The sequence below is a fragment of the Crocodylus porosus genome, unplaced genomic scaffold (assembly GCF_001723895.1).
Source record: "Crocodylus porosus isolate Cpor-Errol unplaced genomic scaffold, CroPor_comp1, whole genome shotgun sequence".
NCBI classification, from domain to species: Eukaryota; Metazoa; Chordata; order Crocodylia; family Crocodylidae; genus Crocodylus; species Crocodylus porosus.
The window spans coordinates 3768822-3786498 of NW_017728925.1; the positions used below are offsets into that span (position 1 = coordinate 3768822).

The following is a 17677-nucleotide window of genomic DNA, read 5'->3' on the forward strand; positions in this document are numbered from 1 at the left end:
CCGTAAGTGTCGCAATATTTTTGGCAGTAAGTGTAGCTGGAGCAGGGAAAGGAGAATCCTCTCTTTGCCCAGGATCTGCATCTTCAACTGTCAGCATTGAGGGAAATGCTGTGGGATGGGGTGTGTTCATTCAGATGGGTGAAAGGGGAAGGGGTAAGTCTGGTAGCTGGTCTGTTCTGTGCAGTCAGAGTTGGCTGCCCCAGAGTTGGTCCCCAGGACCAGGCCACCTGATAGTGCACTTGACCTCTGAAATTGCTGGGCCCTTGGCCATGGGGCAGTCTCTCAGGAGCCCCCTTCCTCAAGGCCAAGGTGTTCTGGGTGAAACAATTTTAATTCAATGGGGGAACATTTCTGCAGCTCTGTATGGCAGCTGTGTTTAGGGTAAAACTCGTGGTGTAGTGCTCATAGTTTGGAAGCCCTCAAGCAGCCTCCTGGTTTACTACTGCAGAAGGAGGGCAGAGCTGATAAAGCCAGGTAACCTCCTTCCCCTCCTTGGGGTCATTCGGGAAAATGGGGGAGACTGAATCCAAAGGAGAGTCGATCTGATGCCTGATGGGTAAGGCAGAGGATTACTAATGACAATTCCCGATGCTCCTCCCCAACCCCCCCCAGCCATATACACATACATCTCTTGGAGTGGCTGGACTCCCAGGCCAACCTGAAAGGAAAATGGTTGGTAACCCAGAGCCATCCCCAGGCTGGGTGGTTCCTTTACACCAGCAAGACCCATGTTCCTGTGGGAAAGAGCATCATCCCCTCCCTGCAGCCCCTCTGCTAACAAACTTTTCTTATTTTTAAGGAAATTTAAAAAGAAAGTAAAAGAAGCCAATCCCTTCCAGTAAGTGTCACAGAATCAGTGTTTTTAGCTGTAAGGATAACTGGAGCAGGGACAGGAGAATCCTTTGATTGTCCAGGATTTGCATCTTCTATTGCTAGCACTGAGGGAAAATGATTAGGGAGGGATGTGTTCAGACAGGGGAAAGGGGCAGAGGCCAGTCTGATAGCTAGTCTGTCCTGCATAGTCAGAACTGGCTGAGAAAGACGATTTCTATTTTATGGGGAATCTCCTTTTTTGAAATTTGGTTTTATTCTGAACCCATGAGAAACCAGTAATGTTTGCCATCCTGAAGAAGTGGATTTTTTAAAAATTGTTTTGAAAACACTAAAGCACAGAGTTTTTAAGGCAAAAATTGTCCCTGATTTGGAGGTGGCTCAGTGAAAAATATATTCATCTCAGTTTCAAAGTATCAGTGAAGATGACAGGAACATTAACTTCACAGAGCAGAGGTCAAAAATCCCAGGCCCTGTTGCTCTGGTTAGGATGAGGGCTCCCACAGCTTTAAAACCTCTATTTCCATGACAGAGCCAGGGAGTCTGGGCATGGCTGGCTGCCCTGGTGGTGGGCTGCTCTGGAAGTAGTGGTCCTGGGGCAGTCTACCTGCTGAGTCTGTCCCAGAGTCTCAGCATCTGAGATTGCTGGGTCCTTGCCCATGGGGAAGTCTATCTGGGGACCCCTTCCTCAAGGCCAAGGTGTTTTGGCCAAACAATTTGAATTCAGGAGATGAAAAATTCTGCAGCTCTGTGCATGGCAGCTGTATTTAGGTTAAAACCTGTGGCGTAGTGTTCATGTTTTGGGACTTCTCTAGCAGAAGGGCAGAGCTGATAAAGCCAGGTACCCTCCTTCCTCTCCTTGGGGTACTTTGGGAGGATGGGGGAGGCTGAAGCTCAGGGACATTTGATCTGATGCTTGATGTTGCAGCATCTGAAAGCTCCTTCACAAGGCAAGACAGAAAATTCCTAATAACAGTCCCCCCAGCCCCCTGCCCCAGCCAACACACATGGCCCTTAGAGGGGCTGGAGTCCCAGGCCAACCTGAAAAGAAAGTGGTTGATAGCCCAGAGCCATCCCCAGGCTGGGTGCTTCCTTCACTCCAGCAAGACCCATGTTCCTGTGGGAAACAGCATCGCCCCTTCCTGTAGCCCTTCTGCTAACAAGTTTTTCTTATTGTTAAGGCTATTTCGCAAGAAAAAGAAAGAAGCCCCCCCCATCCCGTAAGTGTCAAAATGTTGTTGGCAGTAAGTATTACTGGAGAAGGGAGAGGAAAACCTTTCTTTTCCCAGGACCTGCATCTTCACCTGCCAGCAGTGAGGGGAACTGATTTGGGAAGGGGTGTGTTCAGACGGGTGAAAGGGGCAGAGGCAAGTCTGATAGTTGGCCTGTCCTGCACAGTCAGAGCTGGCTGAGAAACAGGATTTCTGTTTTATGGGGAATCTCTTTCTTTAAAATTAGGTTTTATTCTGAATCCAGGAGAAACCAGCAATGTTTGCAATCCCTGAGGAAGTGGAAATTAAAAAAAAAAAAAAGTTTTGAAAACACTGAAGCACAGAGTTTCTGAGGCAAAATATGGTCCACAGCCCTGTGGTAGCTCATTCAAAAACATATTCATCTCAATTTCACAGTTTCAGTGAATATCAACTTCACAGATCCCCGGCCCTGTTCCTCTAGTATGAGTCAGGACTCTTGCAGCTTTTAAACTTCCAGTTGCATGAAGGAGATCCAGGGATCCTGGGCATGCCTGGCTGCTCTGATGGTGGGCTGCTCTCTAAGCAGCAGTCTTGGGGCAGTTCACTTGGTGGGTCTATCCCAGAGTCTTGACCTCTAAAGTTGCTGGGTCCTTGGCCATGGGGCAGTCTCTCAGGACCCCCCTTCCTCAAAGCCAAGGTGTTTTGGCTGAAACAATTTTAACTCAAGGTATGAACAGTTCTGTAGTTCTGTGCATGGCAGTTGTATTTAGGGTAAAATTTGACGTGGTAAAACCATGTAGCGTTCATAGTTTGGGAGCCCTATAGCAGCCCTTGGTTTCCTATTGCAGTAGCCACCAGAGCAGCACTATGCACACATAGCTACACTGCATGATTTGGAACCCAGTGATGTCCATGTCATTTCATAGTCTGAATTTTGTACAAGGAGCCAAGACATGGCTTGGTACCTTGAGTCAAGAAGTAGAGGGTGTGTACAATTAAGACGTTTCAGGATTTATTTATCTGCCTGTATGGGTTTGTTTATTTATTGATTTGATTTATTTGCTGCCCAAACAAAAGGAAGTGAAACAACTGAGAAAACAAGCAAGGAAGATAAAACACTTATAAAAGCCAACAGAGCACTAAGATAAACTATATAGCAACTCCCCAAACCTATATCACAGTTGAACCTTGCCTGCTACATGCTCGCCTCAACAGGAAGGTCTTCCTGAAGATAATCGGGGTCAGCCTCTGGCAGGCCTCAAAGGGAAGGGAGTTCCAGAGCTGAGGGGTGACTACTAAGAATGACATCCCACATGTTTTTGCCAAGAAAGCTTGGCTCGTTGAAGGTATTTGCAAGAGATCGCTCTTAGCTAACCTTAGGGATTATCATGGGGGATAAGGGAGAAAGTGATCCCTTAGTTACTAGGCCTGCGTGAGCTGGCAGCAATCTGATCTGGCTTCGGATCCAGCTGCTTTGGATAGCGGCGATCTGATCCGGAGCTCCGACCGCGTTCCCACCTCGATCCGGCCCAAGTGGCTCCAAAGCTTTGGAGCCGCCTCAGAGATCCGGCCATAGGGTATATGGGGAATCAATGAAATATCTATAACTTTGTTGCTTTTTGTCCAATTTGGATGAAACTTGCAGGGATGGTAGCCTCTGCTGAGGGCATGAAACCTGCCATGTTTCAAGAAGATCAGTGCAAGGGGTTGGGGGAAACTGTACTCCAAATTCTTGAAAGCCAAACTCCTGTCACGGCTGTGTGTTACACCACAGGGGGGTGAAAACTGCAGGTCTGGTGGCAACCAGCCCTGCCTTATACCGTACGACTATAATCTGTGTTACACCAGGGCACAAGGTCATATCTGTGCTTATGAGCCTAAAACATCTCACTGTGGGCCCTGGGGAGGGGTGAAATGCTGAAGGGATGGATAGAGGGAATGTGGAGGGTTACAATCTGACAATTGTACTGTAAGTATTTGTTTCTTGAAGCACTGAGGTGTTTGTGCTCCTGCTTCCAACGTGGGCCCAGCTGACCCCAACGCATGAGAGAGGTGGGAGGCAGGCAGGTCTGTCCTAGGTATTTATGTGTCAAAGTTCACCTTGCTCAGCTGTCACCCAGGGTGGACGAGGTACCTGGGGTGGCAGGAGAGGTAGCAGTGCAGAAGAGAACAGCAGCCGAGGGCCTGGTGCCTGCTGGAGTCACCATAGACTGAGTTATGCCATCTCTTGGAGAGCACCTTCTTCATGCCACCTGGTGCACTGAAATACTATCTTGTGTGATTTCAGACCCCACCCTGTGTTTATGTACATGGATCCCAGTGAGCTGCATCCAGGACCCAAGTGAGTCAACAGAAATCTCTTCTTTGCTGGAGAGTTCTGGTAAAGATTGTATAAAAACAGGCTTGTGCCTCTCTGCTCCTTGTGATGGATAAAAAGAGCTGCAGGGGCTCGCTCCAGGGAGACAGCAGGGTTCTGGTTGTTCTTACCTATGGAATATCTGGAAGGGGGACAGGGGCCTGTCCGGCCTGCCTTGCTACATGGGAGGAGCTGCTGCTGGGTTACAGATGTGTCTGAGTGGGCCATGGGGAGCTCTCCCATACTCAGTGAAGGGGCAGGGGTGACTTTACCACTCAAAACCCTTCCTCCAAAACAAAGAAGCCCACAAATGCCAACAGTATGAGCACAACCTGTATGTCTGTGAATGGGGAATGGAGTGAGCAGGGGGCAGGTACTTGGGCATCGGAAGGACCAAGAGAGCTGTTGTAGGTCCCAGGGACACTTTCCAAACTTTGTACATCTATACTAGAACACTCTTTATACACAGTTGACTGGTTAATCGAACCAACTGACAGAGGGAATAGGTGCAGGGCCAGACAGATTTAAATTCCTCTAAAAGGATGCATGCTTTATACAGACAGTGCTCATTAACTAATCCAGTCATGGGCTACTGCATGCATAGGTAACTAGGCTATACCCAATACCTAAACTGTTTTCACTTCCCATATTCTAATGCATCATTAACAGAACTTATTTATCACTCTCCTGAATTATCCTGTCTGGTGCCTGGTTAGCCAGTCCGTTGCACTTAGGGCTGGTGCCATGGAGAAGTGCTCCATGCTGGAGCACAGGGCTGCTGATTCCTTTGGGGGAACTGTAGATTTTGACTGTGCCCAGTAGCATAACTGGAGGGGGTGAGGGATTGTCAGGTCAGCAGCCAGTACTGCCTCATGCATGATGGCTGTGCCAGGCATGTAGATGCCCTAGTACATCTCTGACTGTGTCTGTTTTCAGTGCTGCCAGAGCAGAGTGTTATGTGATTGTCTCCTTTTCTGTTAGGTCCAAAACCTCTCCTAAGCCAGCCTATGAGAACACTAGTGATCTGTACCTTGTACCAGAGTGAGTACTAGACATGGCTGTATATGCACAACCCTAAATATCTGCCCTTTATACGGTGTCTTGCACCCTCTCCTCATACCGGCCCCTGCAATTTCTGTCCACATGCTGTTCTTGAACCTGCAAGCTGTCAGATAAAGTAAACTGTGCATGGGTGATAGGAGACTGCATCCTGCCTGTGCTGAGTTCACACAGGCTAGGAAGAGCTACACCACAGGAAAAGGCAGCAAATGTCTTTCTGAAATGGACAGTAAGGCTAAGTACAGATAGTCCAAAAGCCCAAGGCTAAATCGATTCAGTCTTTGCAGTTTTTCTAAACTGCACAGATTAAATTGAAACAGAAGTAAACAGACACCTTTGATTCAGGCAATGCAGCTGCATGCCTGCAGTGGCTCAGGGCAGAAGCTGGGGGGCGCTAGAGCACAGCTCTCTGGCAGTGTGTTTACTTCCCCTTCTGCTGCCCCGAGGTACCTGGGATTTGAAGTCCAGAATTACAGCAGCAGGGCTTTGCAGGGTGGCTCATTCATTTCTTTTCCTCCTTCCAGCTGCCTCTGGGATTTGTAGTCCACAGTTGCAGTTGGGGTTGCCAACCCTCCCAGTCCCACCGGGAGTCTACCAGAATTGGCATCCATCTCCAGTGACTATTGAAAGCAATCCGGGAGATAGATATTGCGAACGGGTTGAACAGTACAAGTAATGACATTATGTCATATTGAGGAAATAAAAATCTCCCAGAATAGCTTCAGTCAGAGTTGTCAAACCCTACTTGCACCCAGCAGTAAGTCTGAGTAGCTAGGGTTTGCCTGGGGGGGCAGGCCCTCCCCACCGTCAGCCAGCCCTCTCTGTTCCGCTGCGGAGCAGAGGAGCCGGCAGCACAGCCCATCCCAGGCTAGAAAGCATGCTGGGAAGCTGGGGGACCGTGATTTAACTTGAACCAGGAAGGGGTCTGGGGCAGAAGTTTTATAAACTGGCTTGACCCAAATCAGTTAAGTGTGACTACATTCAACCAGGTTTATCTCAAACCAGTTTCAGCCATTTTGAAACTGGTTTACCTGCACTGAGTTTCTGTTCTGTTACAGGTTTAAACCAATTTCTGATCACTTAAACCAGTTTATGCGTAACTTCTGTCCCTAGCCTACGAGTAAGACTGAGACTCCCCCCTCACAGCACAATACAACGGACACTGTTTAGAAATATACAACAGAAGTGAGGTAAAAAGGTACAGGGGCAATGTCTCCAGTCACTATGACCAGCTGATGGGGAATGACTGAAGAATTTAATCCAAACTTGAGAGGATTTTTTTTTTTTTTTTGCTGCTTTCCCATATGGATTAAGCCCCTATGAAGCCACCATGCTTTATCTGAAATTCAGATCATGCACTGTTTGAATGCTGGTTGTCTAATTCTACCTCTTGAGCACAACCTCTTGAGTGGTGATCAGTCATGCAAAACTGAACCAAAGCTGGAAGATGAGGACTTTCCAGTGCAGCATGTGAAATGTGTTAGTGTCTCTGTAGGGCAAGCTCTTCCCTCTGCATTGTCTTGAACCAGTGCCCCAGAATGAGAGCGCTGGTTGAAGTTGGGTGCTGGTGGGGAGGGAGGCACAGGCTGCATTCACCATGCCCTTGGATTTGTGGTTTAATCTCTTTCACCTTCTCCCCTCCTTGACAACTGCTGCCTTGTTATCCTTGTCTTATGGGTCACAAAGACCATTCCACTGCCTGCAACTCCAGGCTGGGAGGTGGCTCACGGAGGAGGGCAGAGCATACTCCCCTTTAGCCCCACATCCTGTGGCTCAGCAAGGTCCCAGACCCAGGAGTGGGGAGGAGGGTGTACCAGCAGGCTGCCTGCACCCCGTCCTGCAGATATTTGCAACCCACTACTCCTCTCATGCAGGAAGTTTATATTATAGACAATTCTGAAGAAACAAATAACAGTTTCTGTCCTGCCATATGGCTGCCAGTTCTGCATCTGCCCATTCTGGCCCCAAAGTGTTATATCGTGAGCTGAGTTGCCAAGGAAAAGTGGTTCATCTATAAGTGCTTAACAAGCACCAAGCAGAAGCAGACAGACACGTCACAAAGAGCTGGGGACAAGCGGTGTGTATCTTTTTTTCCCCTTAGAGATGAAAAGGAACACATTTATGAAGAAGTGAAGTGACAGCAAACTTGACAGACTGAACAAAGCATTGTGTTGCAGAAAAGCCTTTGGCAGAGAGTCTGAAAGCAGTCCCTCCAGATGGTACAGAATAGAAAGCTCTTGGGCCTAGAAATTAAAGTAAGGTTGTCTTTGAATTCCTTCTTACACGTCCCACCAAAATGTCCAAGCCCTGGGGACAGATGTCAGCATCTCTTCCACAGCATTCAGAAGGTTTGTGTGAAAGCAACCAAGGTAGATAGCCTGAGAAATGGCTTCTGATTTCCCAAGTGGAGATTAAACCAGGCAAAACTGCTAGAGCAGAGGTGGGCAAAATGGCAGATCTGGCCAGCAGCCGGACTCCATTTCCCAGCAGCCCCTGCCCATGCCACTGCAGCCAGTTTCCATGGAGACCCCAGGCCTAGGGCTGTGCAGGCAGCAGATCTTGGCTCTGCCCCGGCTCTGGACCACGCTGTCACCACCACAAAATCCCAGCCCCAGCCCTGGAGCTGCTCGCTGCCCAGCCACATACCCTGTCAGTGCTGCTTGGGGCCCTCTTAGTGCAGAGCCAGGTTTCCATAGTCACGGCCCTGCCCTCCTGGGTTCTCCATGGAAACCAATTGCAGCGTCACCGGCAGGGGCTGCTGGGAAATGGAGTCAGCCATAGGCTAGATCTGGTCTGTGGGCTGGATTTTGTCCATTTCTATGCTAGGGGGACTGGAGGAAGGCAGTGAGAGGGAGCACATGAACGTACACTGGCATGCCTGCCGATTCAGGAGGCAATTAACCCTGCTGCCGCGACACATGCAGCAAGTTACAGAGGTCAGCGAGAACCCTGGTTGAACTGGGATGTAGCTTTTAATCGAGAGTTGTAGTTTTTTGGAAAGAATCCTCAAGCGAGGAGGCAAACTCACGTCACTGCGTCAGCCGCTCCAATGCATCTCTGCCCATTGCTGTACATAACTCCCGGAGACAATCAGGGATTCGGCAGCACCAAAGACTTCCTTGAAACAGGAGGCCTTAGCCCTCAGAGGGCATATCAGCCTGACTGGTATATGGAGTCTTTCCTCCCAGTCTAGGTGTAGGCCTGGGCATGCCCAAGAGATACAACAGGTTGTTTCTTGACATTATTGCCTTTAGCGTGGACACTGGTCTTACTCCCTTGTGCTTACGCAAGGCCATTTCATTGAGTGGAGAAACAAAAGGCAACACTTGTACTCAGTTCTTCAACAGAGAATTCATAAATACCTCCAAATGCAGATGAGTGCTAAGCAAATGCAGGTCTGTATCAGACCCAGGGCACACTTTAAAGAACTGTAGAAGTACTTTGCCCAAGTCCAAGAAAAGTTTTGGGCTTTTCATCGGTCAGAGCAGTACCCTAATCTGTTGGCCAGAGGCTGCTCTGAAATGGGTTGCCTCACCTCTCCTGTTGCAGCTGTTTCATTTTGTATAAATAAATGTTCATTGATACAGAGGGCCCCACAGGAGTGAGATCAACTTTCAGGCCTGCCAAGGAAGGTCATTGCCCTAGGAGATGGGAGGCCTATGTTCCAGCCCCTGGGCTAGTGAATGTTTAATTGTCTACACAAAGTGAGGCCAGAAGCAGTGGAAGGACACAGAGCACCTCCCTGGCTCCACAGTAGTTTATGGCCCTAGGGTGAGGGTAGAGAGCTGTCCAGCCCAGTGTGGCTGAGCAGGGAGCTGCTCTGGGGCTGGGATCTTCCAGTGGTGACAGTGTGGTAAGGAGCCAGGGCAGAGCTGTGATCCACTGTCCACACACACTTGCCTGGCACATGCAGGCAGCAGATTGCTGTTCTGCCCTGGCTCCACACCATGCTGTCACTGCTGCAAGACCCCAGCCCTGGTCTCAGAGCAGCTCCCCACCCAGCAACATGCCCTGCCAGTGCTGCTGGTGGCCAGTCTCCATGGAAATCCTGGCCCCAGCTGTCACAGCCCCCACTACTGCTGGGATCTCCATGGAAACTGGACACAGTGATGTAGGCAGGGGCTGCTGGGAAACAGAGTCTACCATGGGCCTGATCCAGCCTCTGGGCCAGACTTCGCTTGCCTCTGACTTAGGCACTAGGGAGGAGGCAATGTTGCGGAGGACCAGAACTCCCAAGTTATAACAGTTATCCTGGTCACAGATGCAGAGTAGAAGGGGAGGATGGGGCTCCTCTTTTGGCAGTTCAGAGAATTTAGTAATAGCTATTGTTTCTTTTGTTGTTCTTCCAAAGCCCAAAACAAAGAGCCAGTAATGCTGGGTTGAAAGAAATGCTGCATGTTGAACAAACAAGATTTTTTTTTTTTTTAATTTAGACAGGAAGAAAATACAAAATAAGATTCAACTCAGTCTTAACAGATTTCTCCCCTTTTCCTTGCCATGCACCATGGCTCCCTGGCTGTGCTACCTGAAGCACATAACAGGAACCACTTGATATTCCTTTGTTTCTAGCTGCAGCTGCTACATCTAAGACCAGCCTGGATGCCTGTAACATGGTATGTTGTCCCAAGAGTGGCTATTTCCAAACAAATGGTACCAGCCAGAATATGAATGCACTTATGAAAAATGACTCCGTGCCAGGAGGATCATGTTCCCATTCTTGGAATCTAGTGGGTTTTCAACTCTACAGCCAATTCAGCGGATAACACCACCAACAACCCCTGTAGGCATCACTCCAGTTACACAGGGATGGCTGGAGGCCAGGTGTATTATGTTCTCCATCACCAAAACAACTACCTTCAGAGACATGGGACTCAGTTCTTCGTGGTCTTGCCCCTGCTAGCATCGCTATCATCATCCATATCTGTGAGAGAAGGGGCAAGAGGCAGCTGAATCAGCCCAATTACATTTTATACCCACTACACTGGAGCCATTGACAAAGGCAGTGGGAAAAGTCAGCCTATTTGGAAAGCTGGGGGGCTTGTGAGGAGCGTATCAGATGTTTGCAGTAACTTAAGAACTGCAGGCCTATGATATACCCTCAAGCAACTTCAACTGCAGTAAGCAGCAAAGGCCTAGACAGACTGTGTTCCTGAGGTGCCCTCCCCTGTGACTGGCATGCGTTTGTCCAAAGCCAGAAGACACTTATTCAGACAGAACCACAATGTGGAGGCACCAGGAAGTTTAGTCCAAATTACAGTGTTATATTACTGTTCAGATAGGGCATCAATGCTAATGTTCCCCAAATGCTAGGGAAAGCAAGCAGGGGGCTAAAGGGTTACATGGCAACTAGAACAGGAACCTGCTAGAACAAGCAGTTGTCAAGACAAGATGATCCATTAGCTGCTAAGGAATCACCACTGTAAGAGTCTGTTGGTGCAGAGTCCCTGCTGGAGATGTTCAATAGGGCACAGTCAAGGACAACCAGTCATCTACTCAGGAGGGGCCTTGGAGTGGGTCCCAGCCTGGTCTCATGCTCCCTTTCTCTAAAGGACTTTGAACAGAGGAGGCAGCACCTCATTGTTCCCCTCACAGTACTGGTCGATGACAATGCATTTGTAATTCCAGAACAGCAGCAGGGTCATTAATGTAGTGATGACCACAACACCCAAGACAATCAGAAATATCTTCCAGGGGCAGCTTCTGGGCTTGGAAGAGCCAGACACCACATGGGGCTGTCCCTGCTCAGTACAAGCAGGGTGGCACTCTGGCCTTGCTAGCGGGATTAGGAGCACATAGTTGATGCTTCCAGGCTTTGTGTCAGGCTGGGACAGGCAGCCCAGTTCAGGGGCATCCGGATGATCCTGACCAATCGGTTGGGCCTGCATGGTTGTGTCAGGATTCATAGGGGGAGCAGTGCAGCTAGTCTCAGCACCTTTATTGACCACCCTGCAGCCTGGCCATAGCCTCTGCTGGCAGCTGGTTCAGATTCCCTCCCAAAATCCTGCAAAAAACAAAACATGTGAGGCGGAGGCCTGTGCTTGGACCACAACCATTGGCAGAACTTCAGTCTTGTTCAGTGGTTAACAATAAGAGGCTTTAATAAATGCCCACAAACTCTTACAGATATGCCAGCTGCCCAAGATCTACCCCCACCCACCTTCCCCTGTAGGTACGGGAGCCTGTTGCCTGGCAGAGGGGTGCTTGTCCTGTTCTGTAGCAAGCAAAGGGAGAACTGCTACATTTTGTAACCAAGGCCAAGAAACGCCTGCCTCCCCCAATATGTTGGAGTCCCGTGTCCAGGCAGGTTTTGACAATGCAGGTTCACGCACCCTGGCTGTGTGAACTGATAGAGGGCTGATACTGGCTCATATCTTGTATGATACTCAGGCCATCAGCAGCTAAACAAAGCATTACCACAGCCCAGTCCAGATCTTATGCAGTCCAGGTTCAGCTGCATGCAAGATGGGATACAAGTACAGGCAGTCCTCAGCTTCCAACATTTCACACTTGCAACGTTTCTAAACTGACACCTTGTTTCAGCTTTCTGACATCAGTTTCAACTTTATAACACTTGATCTGATGCCAAGCCATGCCAGCAAGCAAGTTCACTGTGTCACCCATCTCCCTGGAGATCATCCTTCCAAACTTCCTTGGACACTTTAAGAAAGCGGACAAGACTCCAGAAAAACCTGCAGCCAAGACTCCTGAGAAGACTCCAGCCAAGAGCCCTTCAAGAAGTCCAGCAAAGTCTCCTCAAATAAGTCCTTCCAAATCAGTATGATTGCTGTTTACAATAGAAATACTTAATGTAGCTATATTACTCCTCTCTAATTGATTAAGTACAAAATTCTGGGTTATTTTTGGTGCAAATAGGGTATAGGGCCTTGGCTCAGGAACCACTGTTTCCAGTAGGGGCAGGGGAACAGAAATCGGTTCCAAGTTACAATGTTTTGACTTAAGGCACTGTTTTCAGGAATCAACTGTGTCCTAGAGAACTGCCTGTATGTATCTGCTGTTCATCAGCGTATGTCTTCTGGACAACAGAGGGGATTAGTCATGCTGATCAAGGCTTCCCAAGCTGCACTTGGAACCTGCCTCTCTCCCCAACCATAGCTGTGTACCCCTCAGTGTCCTGGCTCCACCAGTGCTGATGGCAGGAAGAAAATTAAGTTTTTGGATCAGTGCAAGTTCTCAAATATACAAATCAAGCATGGAGCAGCACAAGACTTGATAGCTGTGCAGATTCATTCCCCCCACTGGCTGCCTTTGCTTTTTGAGAAAGCACATTTGAGTTGGGGGTGAAGAAACATGGATGAATTTCTTCAGCTCCAGCCTTGATGATTTTCCACAGCACTGTTTTGCCTGAATTGTCAAGGGTGGTGGTGGGAATAGAGCTGGTCAGCAGGAAGTCTCCTGGCTGAATTCCTCTATTTGTTGCTAGATTTAGAGACCTGTCCAGAGCTGGTTGGGACTTTGTTCAACAGCACAGTGCTCCCTTTGTGTTTGCAGCATTCATGTGCATCTCCATCCTACATTATGGTTTCCAGGCATCCTCTCCCCCAGCTTTTTTTTTTTTTTTTGTGGGGGGGACAGGGGGGAGAGGTGGGGGGGATCATGGATATATCATCCCTGGAAAAACTCATTGTATGAATGAGATACTTACTGGAGCTACAGGACTTCCCCCTACTCTAGAACACATGGATGCAAAACATTAGTATCTGCTATGGCTCTACTGCTTGTATGCACACACCCAGCCTTCCGTTTAGCAGCTGTCACCCAGAGCTATGCCAAGCAAATGCCCCACCAGCCCAGGTGAACATGCTAGCACAGGAGACAGCTCTGCTCAGCATAGGGCTAAGAAAGTCCAGACTCTATCTAGGTAGTGCTTGCAAGAATGCTGCACAACAGCCAAGCAGTGTATGTGTTTGTCTGTGTACAGCTTAAGTGTTCTCAGTCCCCTGTCTCACTTCTAAGAGGTAAGTAGGAGTGAGTGACATAAAGGAATTAGCCATCCTCCTCTAGAATCAGTGACCTTTCCAGCTAGAAGAAAAGGGATCAGCTACTGCATTTAAACTAGACCCTTGACTCTCAGGGGAAGGGAGATGAGAAGAGACAACAGGTGGAGCTAAGCAGCAATCAGAGAAGACAGAGCATGTCTCTTTCTTACCTGGTGGAAAAGACTGCTTAGCAAGCCCTCATGCAGCAATCCTAGGCATTTACAGTACTGCAGCCTCTGTGCTGTCAACGAACTCAAAGTGCCTAGAAGGCAGGCACAGGTAAGCTAATATTTATTACAACTCCTGACCAATGAGAACTGGCCCCACCCTGACCCTCCAGAAATAACCCCAGTGCTGGTCCAGTTACTTAAGGAAGAAGTTTACTAGGTTCAAGTAACATTTCTGGCATGTGTTTGTGCTTCTAGATGCATTCATGTAGATGGTTCCTTTAAATGTGGGTACTTAGCAAGGGCGTGACCTTCATTTATAAATATAAGGAAATGAAGACCTTTAGTGTAGTTCCTACATGCCACCTGCAGCTTTGAAATGAATGCTGTAGCTCCTTGAGAGTCAGGGGGCTCTAGGAATTGCAGTGCAGACTGGACCTCTTGTTAGCTTTCACCTTACTTTTGCCAATCCTCCGATGGCTAGTTCACTTCCACAACCTGTGCCTTGGTGTTCTCATCTGTAAAAGGGCAATGCTGATATGAAAGGACCTAAATTTGCTGGTGAAGTCTGTAAAAGACTGATGAAAGGCACTAACAGAACAAAAAGGTGCTCAGAAATCAACCCAGCTACTTAAAAGGGCCTTATCCTACAGTCTCTGGAAAATTAAAGCAATTGATTTGTGGCATGGTTGCTATTCGGTATCAAGCACATCTACTTTTGGATAATTTTATTATGGTAAATTAGTCCATTTTGAATATCTTTGGGCATCTGAATTTCAGAATGGGCTTTCCTCTCAGATAGTGAAGTTCTAATTACTAGAGCAAGTTCCCTCTGGTTTGGTAAAATGAACTGAAGAGAATTCCTGTTTCTAACACTAGAACTTGGGGTGGAGGGAAGGAAAAGAGAAGAGCAAAGGGGCACTTCCAAACTATTGATCCAAGTTAATTTCTGGTAATTAGTTAAATAGCACGACTGAAGAATATATTAAGTTGATAGGAATGCTGGGATGATGCCAACTATATGGCAGGAGCCTAGCCCTCACAAGGCAATGCCAAGGTTGTATTTGTGTCCCGTCTTATTTCCTGATGCAGCCAAGTGAATGCAGCTGTGGTGAGTCCTGGTTAGCCCCAAATCTGGTGTTCTCTTGAGAGGTGCAGCAATGGGACTGGTGCAAATTGCATTTTTTTTAAGACTAAGAAAACTCTAGTTGTTTTAAAACGGTCCCTGACCTGGGCGTATTTTATTACTTGGCTATTTTCTACCAGCATGTTGGAGTGGCTCTAATGGGGATGTGCTTAAACATTCACTGCTTAAAAATGCACCAGCTAAAATCTAAACAGTGGACGATTGTCCACCAGGTATGAGCTGGGCACACCACAGTTAGCAAAAATAGAATTGCCTTACACTTTTTCTTGTGAAGCTGTATTTTCCAGTAGAGCTTTCTCAGGAACTGGTAACAATAGTATTTTCCAGGCAGTGTAAACAGTACTCTGCCTGTTTTGCTCCAGAAGCTAATTTTACCTTTGCTATCAACATGGGCTGTCTATTCAGGAGGTCAAACTCTGGGTATCATAACAGTCCATTACAGCTTTAATCTACAAGTCCATACTGGAACAGCTGATTCAGTGACTGCAAAGGCATGCAGCACAAGTTCTGTTCTCCCATGCACCCAAGACAGGAAGTGCTCAGACAGTTGGGGTTTCTGAGCAGAGAGGATTTTCGCACCGCCTAAGTGAGGTTTGGAGGTCTGACGTGGTTTGGAGAATGGGGAGTTTCAGCCAACTATTTGTGCCCCAGGTAAGGCATACTGTAGGTCTGGTATGAAGGGAAGGAGAGGAAGGTATAAGCAGTCCTGTGATTTGGGGCTTTCTTTTAGCATCCATGGGTGTTACAGAAAATATACCAGGATTTTTTTTCAGCCTATAAGCAAAACCAGAACTCTGATCCCCAGGGAATTTTAATAGCTCAGATGTTAACTGAGATGATAACCATGCCCAGACTGAGGGGAGTGAGTGGGCTGCTGTAGATGGTGTTGGTTGGATTAAGTTTCCAGGCAATAAAACTTGTAGCTATTATGGGCTCAACTGTGTTGGAAAAGCCTGTTTGAAAGGCCCAGTGGGTTAAAACTGAGAAGCATCTATGCCAGTTATCTTATTACTGTTGGAGCTGAAATGGCTGAGAGGTGGTTTCTCCCTAGCAAAGCTGATATGACTAGGCTTTGAGTAAATCTTACTGTGACAACTGCCTTTCAATATCAGGCAGGAAACCTAATGTAGAGACCCATGACAGGTACAGCTGATCAGAAAATGGTTTCCTTCAGAGCAGGAATTCCATTTTCATTCTGCTACAGAACTCAAAACTGACTTTTCCTGTGAGAGAGCCTCAAAATGTCTCAGCTTGAATTGTTTCATTCTGGTGCTTTCAAAATATCATTTATTAAATATAGCCAAGGCTGCACTCATTTCCAGGGAACGTAAACCTCAAAGTGAAATCAATCGAAACAAATTTGGTTTGAAAGGCGCCAACATTAGCAAAAGAAACAAGTTGAAACGATACTTGCCAAATGCTGTTGAAACTGACACTCATCAGATTTTTCAGTTTAGACAAAATGGCATTTTCCAAAGGAAATACTGTTCCATCAAACTTATTGCTCAACTCTGTTAAAGGTAAAATTCAGTCTTTCAGGTAGAAGTACAAGTGAACTGGCTAGCAGAGACACTGGAGCACTGCTGTAGCATGCCTCTGATGAATGCACTGCTGAATGATCAGCAGCAGCTGCACTTGCACCAGGGCAGAATCCTGTTTCACTGCTGAGCACAGAAGTGTCACTTACACAGTTCCTCGGCATCTAAGCCCCCCAGCTGCATTCTGTTTGACCTCCATCATGGCCTGCGCTGTATGTTCACAGTTACAGTTTTGCCCTAAGTTAGGGATATCAAACTCATTGGCCCTGTGGGCCAAGTAAATGGCTCAGGCCCAGCCCCGGGGCTGGATTGGGCCCCAGACTGGCCTGCACACCAGACCCTGTTCACAGGGCCAGGTTGGTGTGGGCACTGTATGCGGTGTGTGCCCAGACCAGCTCCACATGCTGAATGCCATGCACTGGCCCCAAACCCATGTGGTGTGTGCAGCACACAGGATTGGAATGCATCACACGCAGTGTGCTGATCCAATGTGGGACCCACAGGCAGTGTTTTACACCATCTGATAGGGCTCTTTGACACCCTATCCCCAAGGGATTAGATTTGTTCCTACTGCATGTGTTTGGAAGTGATCCCATGATGTCCTGAAGCATCTAAGTCCATTTACTTTGCTGTAATTCAGTCCCCTGGGGGCACACCGAAGGGTAGCATAATCCCCTGAAACTGTAGTCAGATGAAAAAAAATGGTATTTGATGTTGTGTGTCTGTCCTACTTTTTGCACATCAGTTGGAGCACCTGTTCAAGATCAGGGAGACTTGGTGGATCCAGACTCTAAGCTCACCTTTCCCTGATGGGATTCAAATCCTGACTTTTGTCACCACAGCAGAGCAACCTAGTCACCAGATCACAGGCTAGGCAGGACTGAGAGCACCTTCCTGTTGAGACCAGGTTGCTGGGCAGTTGAGAGAGAAACCAACTAAGAGGGAGCCTGATTCTGGATCGGGGAGGTGGATGCTGCCCTAGCAGAGGGCAGTGAGCTGGCAGCAGTGACTCTAGAGCAAGTGTAGCAGAGCCAGGGAGGGGGCAAGCACTACAGAGCTGCATAGGCTGGGACCGAATAACAAATGGAACTTAGTGCATGAAGCAAATCTCTTCTGTGCTGGGTTTACCAGGCTCATTTCTTGTTGCAGCAGCTTCTTTGCATCAGTAAGGCTGGTACAAAGGAGCCAAAGGGCAGGGGGAGACCCCAGGCCTGGGGTTCCCTTACAAGAGATGTAGCACAAGGACTGTGGAAGGACAGAGGCCAGAGAGGATGCCCTCGGCTGGCATATTGGCCATTGGCTGCTGACTGCTGGTGGGGGCTGTAGGAGCTGCATAGAGAAGATGCAAACTGCCCTTCTGCATTGCTGAGCAGAACAGAAGGGAACCTA

General features: G+C 48.0%; 1 long non-coding RNA gene across 1 annotated transcript; it reads left to right on the forward strand.

Moving 5' to 3' along the window:
- The first annotated feature begins 4311 nt into the window (after positions 1–4311).
- LOC109314150 lies at positions 4312–7896 on the forward strand. Its single transcript, XR_002102223.1, has 3 exons — positions 4312–4365; positions 5362–5421; positions 7541–7896. It is a non-coding gene; the product is annotated as an uncharacterized LOC109314150 (long non-coding RNA).
- Positions 7897–17677: the final 9781 nt, after the last annotated feature.